This window comes from Herpailurus yagouaroundi, unplaced genomic scaffold, assembly GCF_014898765.1.
Source record: "Herpailurus yagouaroundi ecotype Mexico unplaced genomic scaffold, PumYag 355, whole genome shotgun sequence".
NCBI lineage: Eukaryota > Metazoa > Chordata > Mammalia > Carnivora > Felidae > Herpailurus > Herpailurus yagouaroundi.
The window spans coordinates 5116690-5129994 of NW_024412572.1; the positions used below are offsets into that span (position 1 = coordinate 5116690).

The following is a 13305-nucleotide window of genomic DNA, read 5'->3' on the forward strand; positions in this document are numbered from 1 at the left end:
TCCAAACTCAGCTTCACATCACCCAGAGTCTGCTCTCAGACTTCCACACTCACAGCACCACCATGGTCCTTCTTCAGACCCCCTCTCTACCTCTCCATGTACACCACACACAGCAAGCTCTGTAGAACCCACACCCACCGCATCTTCTGCATTCACTCCCATTTCAGGTCTTCCTCTCACACGGACCATTGTCGGCTCTGCTGATTTTTCTCTACTGCCATGCCTCCGTCAGCAATCCCAGCCTCCAATGTCTTCCCTGACCTAGCACCCTGGTAAATGGGTAACCTTGCTCGCAGCAGTTAAGTTCCAGAAGCACATGGCTGGATAAGCAGGGGCCTTTGTAGCTTTGAGAAATAATCTGCTCCACAGCTAGAACACAGCCAGTTAGTGGCAGCTTTGCACCTGTTCTCCGCCAGGGCCCAGCCAGGGATCTGTCCATCCATCCTCTTGCCTCCAGTCTAGGAAGAGGTCTTGATTCTCCCTGGGCCCAGGAAACATAAAGCCCATGGTCCACAACACTCTCACTGGGACAGGGCGGTGATGGGAGTCTTCCCTACGCACAGGGGATCTGCCGAGGGAGAGGGGCGGCTCTTTGGGATCAGAGGGGCTTGTGCCTAGAGTCCCTGGGAGCCCCCACAGGCCAATGTCTCCCAGGACCTGAGCCTTGGAGGAAATTGGGGAAAAGCAAGACCTGAGAGAGGCCCCAGGGCGGGAGGCCCGGGAGCGGCGGGCAGACGCGAGATTGTGAGCCGCCCCTCCCCTCCCGGCAAGGATCCCCGGGCAACCACCCAGCTGCCCCTAACTCCGATTTAATTGGCTCTGTGAGCTCCGAACTGAAGAGAGGCCAACTCCCAAACAAAGAGGCGGCCCAGCTCAGGGCTTCTGGGCGAGGCCAGCCCGGCTGGGAGGAACGGAGCCCGGGAATCGGAGCGGGGCGAGCCGGGAGGGTGGGCGCTCGGGAAGCGGGGCGGGGCGGGCCGGCAGGAAGTGCCCGGGGTGCTGGGGCTGGAGCCAGGCCGCCCGCACCTTGACCCTCTGAAGGTGGGAGGGCCCGGAGCGCGGCGAGGGTGCCCAGGCGAGCGCCGCGGCGCCTCGGGAAGCTGCGGGTCCCGTCGCTGCGTGAGGAGCCCCGCTGCGGGAGGCCCGGTAAGCGCCGGGGTGGGGTGGGGGGCGGTGGAGAAGCGCGCGGGGGGAGGGGGAGAGGGAGGACGCGCGGGGACCAGGGGGCCCTGCCCGCCAGTCGCGCCCCAGCCCCGCGCGGAGGAGCGCCCCCACCTCCCTACCCGCGCCCCCGCCGCCTTTCTGAGCCGGACGGTGGCGGGGCCTGGGCTGGCGGGGTCGAGCGGACTCTGGGTGCGGGTGGGGGCAGGGGACCTCCGGTCCCTCAGGATGGGCGCGTGCACGCACTGGGGTTGGCCGGGGCCGCAGCGTTTGTGCCCCTAATCATACTGTCCAGTGTGCCGTTCTGCACTTAGGGCCCTGGGAGGCAGCTCTGGGCTTCTGAGTGGCTCGTGCCGCCCAGCGTGCTCAGTGTCAGTCTGCCTCTCCTCAAAATGTCACCTGAATTCTGGTAGCTGGCTTTTATGCATAAACCCGGGGTGACCGGTCCAGAATAATCCTAGCTAGAATTGTGTGGAGCTTGGCCCCGTACCTCGTGCAAAACAGAGTTTGCTAAATGCTGGCAGCTGGTGTGTCTTCTGCATGCGCAGGTCCGTGCAGCAGATTGTCCACGAGTCCTATGGGGGCACATCTGCGTATTTGCGGGGACATGGCTGTGCGGGCCCTGTCACCTGTGTTTGCCTGTCCATTCCTGCAGGTGCAGTTGGCTGGTCTGATATGGGAAGAAGGAAGATGTGGATGGTTCTAGGGTGCATTGTTTTCACCAGTGATGTGTGCAGTGTCGACAAGTATGAACTGGCTGGAAAATATGAAAGGAGGGGTCAGTCTGCAGGGGCAGGAGAGCATCTCAGCTTGGGTCTGAATTGCTTTAGATCTCACCAGCAGGTGGGCACACATGATGAGACAGCAGTGGCTCAGAGAGAAGAGACAGCTTCTAGAAATACCCCTAAGTACCCTCCAAGGCATAAGATGTAGATGGAAGGGTGGGAGAGAGAGAACGAGGGTGGATACTCTGTTTAATTTGTGAGCGTTTTGATGATAGCTACCTTTGGGGTCTGGAGCCCTGGGTTTGCATCAGAATTCAGTGGTTGTTACTACGTCACTAGCAATGTTCCCTGCACAGGTTGCTTTGGGGCTCAGTTGCTTTGTGTGCAAAATGGAACTAATAATTGTCGTCTTGCCTACCTTGTGAGGTGACTGGAAGCTCAAATTTGCTAATGCCTGTGCAGTGCTGGGACAGTGTTCGGTTCCGAGGGTGAAAGGCAAACACTCCGAGACTTGGGGAACACTCTGAGAGCCTGGGGCTGTTTGCCTGGGGGTAGGAGAAGAAGCCGTTTGCATAGTGCTTCCCTTGATGTTCAGCATCATAGGAGCACATGCCTGGAGCCTGGCTTTGGACTCTTGGTGTGTGACATACCTACAGACCCATGTGTGGTGCCGGAGGTTTTGTGAATGCTTCTATAAGAAGAAAACTGACTTGGCTGGTCTTTAAGTCATTTAACCCCACAGCAGCTTGACTTTCCAGGTAGCCTTCCTCCAGGTGAGCCACCATCTTGCCAACAATAGAAGCAGTAAGGAGCACTTTCCACAGTTTGCCGCCAGGGAGATAGGAGAGGAGGAATCTTTCCCAACTAAGGTCATGGGTCTGGGATGTCAACTGCATGGTGCTGTCTGCTGGGGTACAGCGCTCCCAGACTCTAACTGGCCGAGCAGGGCTGAGAGGGTGCCAGGAGTCATGACAGACAGCCCCGAACCCCAGGGCATGGTTGGTGGCTTGTGGGCAGTTGGATGTCCCCTGCCTTGTTTGCATGCAGTGGCTATTTAGTAAACACTGTGAAAGGAGAGAGCCCTGAAAACCCAGGGTAAAGGACTGGCGCGAGCTTCTGACTTGATGGGTGACCTGGAGAAAGTCACTTCACCTCTTTTGGGTCTGCTTCCTCATTGGTCAAAATCAGGGCATCTTTCCAGATTCTTGTTGTGCCATCAGTTCACATTTTGCTTCCTCAGACAGACCTTTCCCGATACCCCCAACTAAAGTAGCTTTCTCCTGGGGCGCCTGGGTGTTTCAGTCGATTAAGTGGCCAACTTTGGCTCAGGTCATGATCTCACGGTCCATGAGTTCGAGCCCTGCATCCGGCTCTGTGCTGACAGCTCAGAGCCTGGAGCCTGCTTCGGATTCTGTGTCTCCCTCTCTTTCTGCCCCTCCCCCATTCATGCTCTGTCTCTCTCACTCTCAAAAATAAATAAACATTAAAAAAATTAAAAAATTAAGTAGCTTTCTCCTGGCCCGGAGTCACATTGCCCTAGTCCTTTATAGCACTTTCCATCATCTGAACTTAGCTCTGCTACATCCAGCCACATTGGGAGATTCAGGAAAGCAGGGGCTTCCCCTGTCCTCTTCCCTGCTGGCTCACCAGCACCTGGAACACAGTAGGTACTTGAGAAACGTTGTGTCAGTGAGCAAATAACTTAGTAAGCGAGGAGTGGCAGCCTGCTTTTCATATTGTGCTCCCTAGAGCTTTTGAGGGAGGAGCAAGCCCCATGAGCAGGGCCCTGGGTCCCTCACTGCAACAGCTGGGGGTTAATTTGGGTTACTGGCTGCCTTCCAGGTAGGATTTCCTTTGAAGAAAGGGCCCTCCCACTAAAATAAAACTGGAAAACCATTGTGGCAGAAGACTCCTGGGCGCCTGTGCAACTCCAGCTTGAAATAATAGTACCGAACTGGTAGTAGTGCCCACTGGGTTCGGACACTCAGGTCCCACACGTCGTTCCTGCCCGGCCGTGGAAGGCGTCACAGGGCTGTTTGTTCTGCAGCCGGCTTAATTTCCTGACATTTTGGACAAGGTTAATATGAAAATGGCTTTGCACACAGTACGGCAACAAGGGGCACATGGGAACTGTGAACCGTGTGTGAGATAAGCGGGAGGCGACACCGAGTACTGCACAGTGGATAAGCCACACTCTGATATTTGAGAGCTGCCTGTTCAGGGTGACCGTGTCTGGCATTGTCCTCTCAGGCAGACCGCCCAGATGTGCCTCCTCCCCAGCAGATGTCCACTCAGCATGGTTTTTCTTGAGTAGTTGGCAGTGGACAGGAGCCCTCTCTCTGAGTGATTCCTGAACCTAGACAGCAACGTGATGGTGCGCCCTGACATGTATTTACAGCAGCCCTGTCAGCCCCACGTAAAACAGCCGCTCCCGCTGTCTCTTCCCGTAGATATGTTTGCAGCTGGCATTGTGACTCCCATGTCCAGCACTGTGCCTGGGTTTTGGGCGTAGAACACCTGTTTACCACAACCTTTATTAATCCCCATGGGAGTTAGTATACCACAAACTAGTATACTGTATAGTATACTATAATATTATATAACACAATGTTTTATATATATATATACATATATATATAATTATGTAAGATATATTAATGTTGCTTAGGATATAATATGTAATATACAATATATGCTATACATATTAATACATATGGTACATTATTAATATGTATATATGTTATGTAATTATATTACATATTATATACTATTAGTATCATATATTATTATACACTATAGTACTATTACTATTATATACTATATATGTAGTATATAGTATCTATAGTAATATATAGTGTATAATATATATAGTACTATAAATAGTATGTAATAGTAATAGTATATATAGTATACAATAGTACGTACTAACAGTACATATATAACACATAGTTATAGTATATATAACAGTTTATAACAGTTATATAACAGTATATAACATATAGTAATAATAATATATATTAACAGCACTCCCATTGATGGAGAAGGAGGTTCAGTTGTTTTGTTGGGTTGTTTTGGGAGCGTAGTTGAGGAGGGAGACTACAGAGAGAAGTGGAGGAAGGAGATAGAACCCAGAAGAGAACCCTTTGTTAATTCCTTCAGACCATTGACCTTGCTTCTTGTAGACGTCCCTGCTCTGGCGGACTCTTGTGGGCTCCTAGGTTCATGAGGTTTGTACTTACAAGGGGTTGTGCTGTCTGTTGCCTGGTTGAGGGGAGGGCTTATCAATATGCACATATTTACCTGGTGCCTACATACTCACCTGGCACCTATTATGAGCCTCCAGGCCTGCCAATACTTAACCTCCAAGCATCGAGTTGTTGAGAAACCCCCAGGGAAGAAAGGAGAAAACAGCTGAGTGGAAGCTGTGTGGTGTGGTGCTCACCCAAGCCACAGCTGGAGCTCAGGGAGGGGAAGGAAAAGCGGTGTGAGGCAGGGGGCGGTGGAGGGCAGAGAGCCCAGCTCTGGGTCAGACACTCCAGCCTGGGATCCCGGCCCTGCCCCTTCCTTCTGAGTGACCTTTCATGTGTTACGTGACCTCACTGAGGTTCAGTTTTCTCATCTGCCCACCAAAGAAAGGATCTCTAACTCCTGGCTGGCCTGGGTATGGATGGCCGAGTTAGGCCTGGAGAGCTCAAATTTGTAGAGGGGCACAGAGTGTGTGGGCTGCCCAAGGTGAGCACTCTGGTGAAGGGTCTCGCTGACAAGGGGGTCCACCAGGTGGTGACTGCTGCCCTGTGCTTTCAAACCCTGATCTTACGTGCCAGTCATCTGGGGATGGGGTGAGGGAGGGGGTCACCCGGGCCAGCCAAGCCCCCAGTTTCTCCTCTGGGCCCCTTCCCTCCCCACTGGGCCATTCCACTCCCCACACATGACTGCGGGCAGGATGCATCTGGATTTCAGCGGCTCCCTCCCACCTCACTGCCCTGTGTACGCATCAGGCCCTTCTTAAAGGCTTAAGGAGTTTTACTGCAAAATGCCAAGAATTCAAGAATTGAGGATATTACAGAGGCTCAGGAAATGTTAAAGGAAATTGCTCTGACATTCCCTGATCTGGTTTGAAGTAGTAAGTTTTGAAATAGAGTTCCGTGACCCTCTTTGATGGCAGTGGATGAGAACCTGAAGTTTTCCTCACCTGTGTCCTGACTTACAGGTTCTTCTTTTTTGAACAGGGAGCTCAAGTTTTGAAAGATTCATGTGAGCCAAACTTCAATATAAATGAAAATGTGTTTCTCCATTGGAAACAATTAATCAAAGACCTTTTCTGCTTATGTCATTTACATTTTTAAAAGATCAGCCTAGACCATTTAACCAACAGATTCCAGTATGTTTAAAGGCTCAGAAAAGAACAAAGAACAAGATTGGGCTGGTGTTGTCCAGTTTGTCTGAGGTTTGGAACAGATTGTAAAATTATGAGAAGTTTTCCATTATCCCGTTTGATCACACAGATGTGGTAAGCTAACCTCTGAAGCTTTTTCAACAGGTAAAGGTCCATGTTTCCATAAGTGCTCTTAGAATATTGTAAAGACATTTCTCTCTCAGAACCCCCTTCTACAGACAAGTACTAGGATTCTGACACTTGGACAACAATGTCTTATATTTCAGAATTACATTCCTTACCACTGCTCGAGGATAGAAATTATGTTTATTGACTTTTTATCCCTGGCAACTAGCACCATGCTGAACAAACAGTATGAGTTCAGGAAATGTCCACAAAATAGATATTTCCAGAGGGAGATTATCAGTCATCACTAAGACTGTGTGCTTAGGGAGAAATCCCACAACCAGGGCTGGCTACATAATTTGTGGGACCCAGTGCAAAATGAAAATATGGCCCCCTGATTCAAAAAGCATGAAAAAGTGCCACTGAAAGTAGTAAATGTAAAGCTTTTTCCTGTCTTCCATGGTCTCTTTCTTGACTTGTCATGGTGGTTTTGGTTGCTACTTAATGGCATTCCAAGTAAAGAAAAATTAAAATTTTAAATGATTAGCATGCATTTTGGTATTCATCTTTATATTGTGCAATGCCAGTTTTATCCAACGTTTATTTATTTTTGGGACACAGAGGGACAGAGCATGAATGGGGGAGGGGCAGAGAGAGAGGGAGACACAGAATCGGAAACAGGCTCCAGGCTCTGAGCCATCAGCCCAGAGCCTGATGCGGGGCTCGAACTCACGGACCGCGAGATCATGACCTGGCTGAAGTCGGACGCTTAACCGACTGCGCCACCCAGGCGCCCCGTGCAATGCCAGTTTTAAACACACGTATGTGAGCATTTAACTCCTATGTAGAATCACCAAAATCACACAATTCAAATATCATAGCTCATGTTTTGTTCTTCTCAGAACACTGGAAATGATGCACAAAACGACCTCAGCTGTTTTTATTTCACTTCTTGATACACGCACATTCTTTTTATTTTTTTTATTTTTTTTAATGTTTATTTTACAGAGAGAGAGAGAGACAGAGCACGAGTGGGGGCAGGGCAGAGAGAAAGGGAGACATAGAGTCTGAAGCAGGCTCCAGGCTCTGAGCTGTCAGCACAGAACCCGATGCAGGGCTCAAACCCATGATCAGTGAGATCATGACCTGAGCCGGAGTCGGATGCTTAACCGACTGAGCCCCTCCAAGCTCCCCAATACATGCATACTCTGTCAACACACTGTCACACTCCACTTCCAGCCTAAGGAGAAAGGAAGGATTGAAAGGAAAGGCAATAGTGCATGGACCTTTCTTCCCTTTAGTTCATCCTTTTCAGTGCAAGTAGGTGACTGATGCAGGAAGGACCCCAAGTAGGAAAGGACAGGGTATCATAGGGTTCCTTAGCTGTTGGTGTTTCTTACAAGGCATCGCTCACCTTCTGCATTTGAACCCAGCTCTGGTTCCAGCAGAGAACTTGACCACCCTGGGTCATCTGCTCCTGCTTACTCTGTCAAAAACCAAACACCTTATCTTGTACTCACTCACTTTGCAGCTCCTTGAACTCCACACCTGAAGGGTCCCCTGGATTTCTGTGCTCATGGATGTGAGAAATAAGCCCACTGACCCAGTTAAAGGAGGGATGCCAAGACTCAGAGCACAGTGAAGTGAGGCTTTAACCAACGTTCTTGCAATAGCAGGTTTCTGATGGACAGGCACACAGGGGACAGTTACAGCAGATAATTTATCTCCTAGCATTCAGGTCCCTCCCCTGGTTCCTCATTGGCTGAGTCCTGCAGAGGATACAGCCTTACCTGGACGTCGCCTCTGCCCATGTAAGGCAAAAAGGAGTCGATTGGAACAAATGTACATTCCCTGAGGTGATGCAGCAGCGACTTCGGGTCTTTAGCCCATGCTCATTGTAAAGCCCACAAAAAGCCCAGGAAATGGAGAGGGGAAAAATAACCAGGAAGTGAAGGGTCTTAGGGTTTGGGACTCCATTGGGGAGTGGAAGGAGGGGGGAGAGCAGGTTTGAACATATTTCCAAAGGTTGTAAACCTATTGTTAACTAGACGGTATAGCTTTTTGGTATTTCTGAAAATGAATCATCTCCCTTCTCACATGGGCATCATGGATCGAATGAGATCAGCAAGGAACAGTGGACACATGCACTGAGCATTTCTCTCTGTTCACATTGATGCCCACTGTCCCATAGGGCTTCACTTACAAAACACAAGCTCAAAGATTAAATCATTAAAAATTCCAAGATGCCAACAGCAGAGCATTAAACAGAGCACCAGTCCCTTGTCAGCACAGGGCACTGTGAGTCTGCACAGTTGCCTGCTTGTGGAGTCAGCCCAGGCTTCAACCCTTGACCTTCCATTTTGGTTACATTTTTAGATGGTGGTCCACTTGGGGCAGAACAGATCCTTTAAATGAGCGGGCCATTCAGGTGCCCTGAGATTCTAGTTAGTCATTTCTGTCTTTGGAAAACAGCAGAGGCTTCCATTTCCTTGTCCAGGTCTCCATCCTTCTCCTTTAAAGCATTTACGTTTTTATTTTTTTAAATTTTTTTTCAACGTTTTTATTTATTTATGGGACAGACAGAGACAGAGCATGAACGGGGGAGGGGCAGAGAGAGAGGGAGACACAGAATCGGAAACAGGCTCCAGGCTCCGAGCCATCAGCCCAGAGCCCGACGCGGGGCTCGAACTCACGGACCGTGAGATCGTGACCTGGCTGAAGTCGGACGCTCAACCGACTGCGCCACCCAGGCGCCCCAAGCATTTACGTTTTTAAAACAGTCAGTTTGGATCTTTCACTCACAGGTTCTAGTGTGGTTGAGAGGCTCAAAAGAAAAGAACAAAGGACAGGAGGAGAGGTGAGAATAGTCCATTTTGCCTGAGGGTTGGAATATGCTGGAAAGCGAAAAGCTTGTAGGAGTTCTAAGTCTGTTCAGAGATACTGATTAGCTGTTCCAGGCATGACCATTTTCATACTGAAGCCAAGCGGATGGTTTGCCATGGGGAAAGGTATGGCTTTGTTACCAAAGGACGAGTTGATCTTTGGGTGACTGCACATTTTGGGGTGCTTTTTGCACACAGAGAGGCTTTAGGGAAGCCATGCCTTCTGGGAGAAATAAATCCCACTCTCTGTGGGGAGAGAGGTGAGGCAGGGAGACAGGAATTTAAGACTAGTGCTAGAACAAAATGAAATACTCAGAAAGCAATTCACACTTCTTGATGGCAGAGCAGATAGCTTCGGGCTTTTCACTGCTCTGGAAACCTCAAGTTCCAAGCAAGTACTAGGAAGCAAGTACTAGTACCAGGAACTGAAAAGGGAGTTATTTCCACCTTTTTTTTTTTTTTTTTTTTTTTAATATATAAAGACCTGTTGGAAGAAGTAGTTAGAGATAGCACAGAAGCCACATTTACATTGTACCTTGAATGCCTTTAAGTTGGTCTACCTTCTGCCTTGGTGTTCCTGTATTGTCCAAATAATGCTAATTGTAAGTAGCAATTTCCATCATCAAATTTGGTAGTTGCATGACTCACTGTTCTCCAGGGGTCCACAAAATGGTTCTGTATGGCCTACAGGCTACAATTATATATTTAAAAGGCTGAAGCAAATGAACAAAACAAAGAGGAATATGCAACAGAGACCATGTGGGCCGCAGAGCCTGGGACATTTACTAACTAGTCTTCTAACAAACGGTTTACAGAGCCCCAGTCCACCCACCTGAGGTTATTGACAGTTTGGGGACCCCAGAGCACTGAACGTGGGCACAGGGGCTAGAGGAAGGCCTAGCCTCTGAACCCTGGTCTCTGAGACACCGCTTTCATTCACCTGGGCTGCAGCCTGGGAGGCCAGATTTTTACAAATTCCTCAGGTGGTCTTAGTGCAGCAAGTGTGAAAAGCATGGTCCTGAGACAGTTGTTCTCAAAGTGAAGTTCTGCAGAATCAACATCTTATTAAATTATTAGTGGCTTATTAGAACCTCAAAATCCAGGGTGGACTCCGACCTGCTAACTCAGAAACTCCCCGGGGGTAGACCCAGAGATCTATGTTTTAACGAAGCTTCCGGGCCATTCTGTTGCAAGTTTGAGAACTCTAAGGCTTGGCCTTTCAAACCTGAACCTGCTCAGTCAGGCAAACGTCATGTCACAAGGGCATTGGGTAGAGGTCACAGGAGGAAGGAGGGGAGGCTGGCAAGGGGGCAGCAAGGCCTCCAAGTCTTTGCTTTGAAATCTAAGGCTTTAAATGACTGGAATTGTTCTTTTATTCACAACTGAGGCTCTGGAAGGTGAAGTGAGCCACAGGAACCAGAACTTGGGACCAGAATAACACTACTAACAACAACAGTCATGAATTCCTCCCTTATGAAAGTTATCATTAACAATAGGTTTGTGCTCTACTTTTCATTACTACATATGTTTGTCTTTTAGTATCTTAACTTACATAAGGTTTCCACTTGGTAAACTCAGGGGTTTAAGCACACTTCTGAACTGTCTTGAAATAATTTAAATAAACATATACGTGCGTAGGAAGTAGGAAAGCTATGTTGCTGACCTTCACCCCATAACTGATGGATGAATTCTTTTATCCCAACTGCCCCCTCTAGGGATTCTCATAGGGTACTCTGCCCAGGTGCTAGCCCTCCAACAATGTAGCATGGGGGATATTTATGAGTGTAATAGGATCTATGACTTATTGATGGCCTACTATGTGCCAGGCAGGCATGGTGTGATGTTTTAACATACATTATTTCCTGGAATCATCACAGACTTATAAAGTCAGTGGTATTATCCCCATTTTACAGTCATGAATGTTGAGGCACACATAAATTAAAGACTTTCCCCAAATCCCACAGCTGACAGATGGCAGAGCTGAGATTCAACCCCAGGGAGGTCTGGTCTCAAAATTGGTGAGGGTGGAGAGGCAGGGGAGCTGGCACGTGATCCGGCCTGATGAAGCATTTTGGTAAATCTAAGCTGGATGAGCTGGTGGGCACAGAAAGCAATTATTCCTTGCTCTTCTCATTCTTGCCCAGTGTCCCGTGCATCCTTGGCAGGAGGTGAGCCCACACCTTCCAAAGGTTGGATTGCTGCTGTGCCATCTTAGAAAGAATTCAAGGACCAGTGGTGCACAGGGGACCAGAGGTAGAGACTCTGTTTGAGGTGTCAAGAATGCAGTTGCTACCCACAGAGCTGGCTGGGCTTTAAATTCTTCCCTCCTCACTCTGGAAGTTAGCAGCCAAAGTGGTGTATAAATATTACATACCACACATTATCATCACCATCAATAATAATGAGGCATCCTTTTAGAGCTCTTCACAGTTCCAAAGCACCGTAGGCTCATTAGTTCCCAGTGTCTAGTATTAATAGGCTCAGTAACAACTAGAGGCAGTGGGAGCTCAGAGACGATGGCCATTGGCAGCCTGCAGTCCTCCCAAAGCCCAGGCACTGAGCTGAAAACCAGAGATAGGTGCCTGGGGGCTTCTTCTCAGACCTATTCAGGGAGAGCAGAGATAGACATCTACCCTCTGCGTCTCTCTGGCCTACAGATGGGAGCAGACTGACTCCATCTTCTAGTCCTGGGACCTGCAGGCGGCTTTCCAAACCTCGGGTAGTGATGCTCATGGTGATGATGTAATTAGTCCATGGTTAGGGAGCCGATGTGGGCAATATCTAGGGTGTTCTGATGCCAAGTCCGTTTCTATAACATCCTCCCTCTAGAACTCATGGAACTAAAGTTCTTCCTTCTTTTTTGGAAAGAATTAGGGTAACCGTGTGGGGGTTGTTGGTTAGTTGCCATGCGAGTGCATTATTTCCTTGCCCAGAAAGGTCAAATATCTTTAAAAAGACACAAATCTGTGTGTTTGGCTCTCCTCCAGGGAGAAGATTCGAATGCTTTCCAAGGGGGTTTCTAAGTCCCTAGAAAATATGTTTCTACAGACCTGAGATAAAGAAAATATGGTTTATTTATCAGGGAGCTTAGCGGCTTCCACATTCTCTTCAATAAATTACATCACTTTCTGGACTTAAGACCTAACAGATTTACATCCAAGTCCCAAAGTGAAAATTGGAATTTAAATTCGGATGCGTAAATGTTCCCTCCCTCACCCTTATGTACATAAGCACACAGTTCTATCGGTCTGTGTGGTGTGGTAGAAAGCAAGCTCAACCAGGGTCTGGAAACCTGGATTCCAGCCCCAGCTCTGCCTCTTCAGCTTCTCTGGGGCCCCTGGGCTCCGATCCTGTGCCTAACTCAAGGCCTTTCTCTTGGGAGTTGATAATCCAGGCCTTGTCTATAACTACCCAAAATAGGAACCTTAACCTTTCTGTTAAGGAAAGTCCTAAACCTCTTTGGGGATCTGCTAAAACCTATGGAACTCCAGCATATAAATGGTAAAAAAGAAAAAAAAATTTTTTTCATATAATTTCAGGGGCCTCCAACTTAGAACCCCTTGGAAGGAATGGTCTTTTAGACTCACACAGCTAAGCCATGGTGTCCTGCTCCAAAAACAAGACAGGCCCTATTTTGAAAGCAAATGAGAAATTGTACAAATCCTACTCTCTGGGAAATGGGACAAGTTTTTATGTCATTCAGGCTTCCCCCCCCCCCCATTTCCTGCTGCCTGGAAGGGAGTATCTGTGCCTTTCTGGTTCCCAACGAGCAGGTTGTGAATGTACTTAAGCCAAAGTAATGTGCACCATAATGAAGGTTTCTTCAGGGGTCCTCCTCCTTCCAGCCCAGAGCATCTCTCCTCTAGCCTGGCTGATCCCTGCCAGAGAACAGAGCATTCAGACTACCCTCTTCCCCTTGGTGGAGGCCTCTACTGCTGGGGAGGTCAGGAGGAAGCAGGCTGCACACTCAAGGTCACTTTTTCTGGGTCCTTGCCGTCTCATCTCCACGGGACAGGGGAAGAAACTGGCTCAGGTA

General features: G+C 48.7%; 1 protein-coding gene across 5 annotated transcripts in view; it reads left to right on the forward strand.

The window, feature by feature from the left end:
• The first annotated feature begins 957 nt into the window (after positions 1-957).
• Positions 958-13305, forward strand: part of TSPAN11 (tetraspanin 11) — a 73964-nt gene continuing 61616 nt past the window's right edge. For 2 of the 5 annotated variants that reach the window (XM_040462831.1, XM_040462833.1), the window contains exon 1: positions 958-1146. The gene's annotated coding sequence lies outside the window, so the exon portion shown is untranslated. The remainder of the gene's footprint in view (positions 1147-13305) is intronic. The other 3 variants (XM_040462835.1, XM_040462836.1, XM_040462834.1) reach the window with 3 other exon arrangements.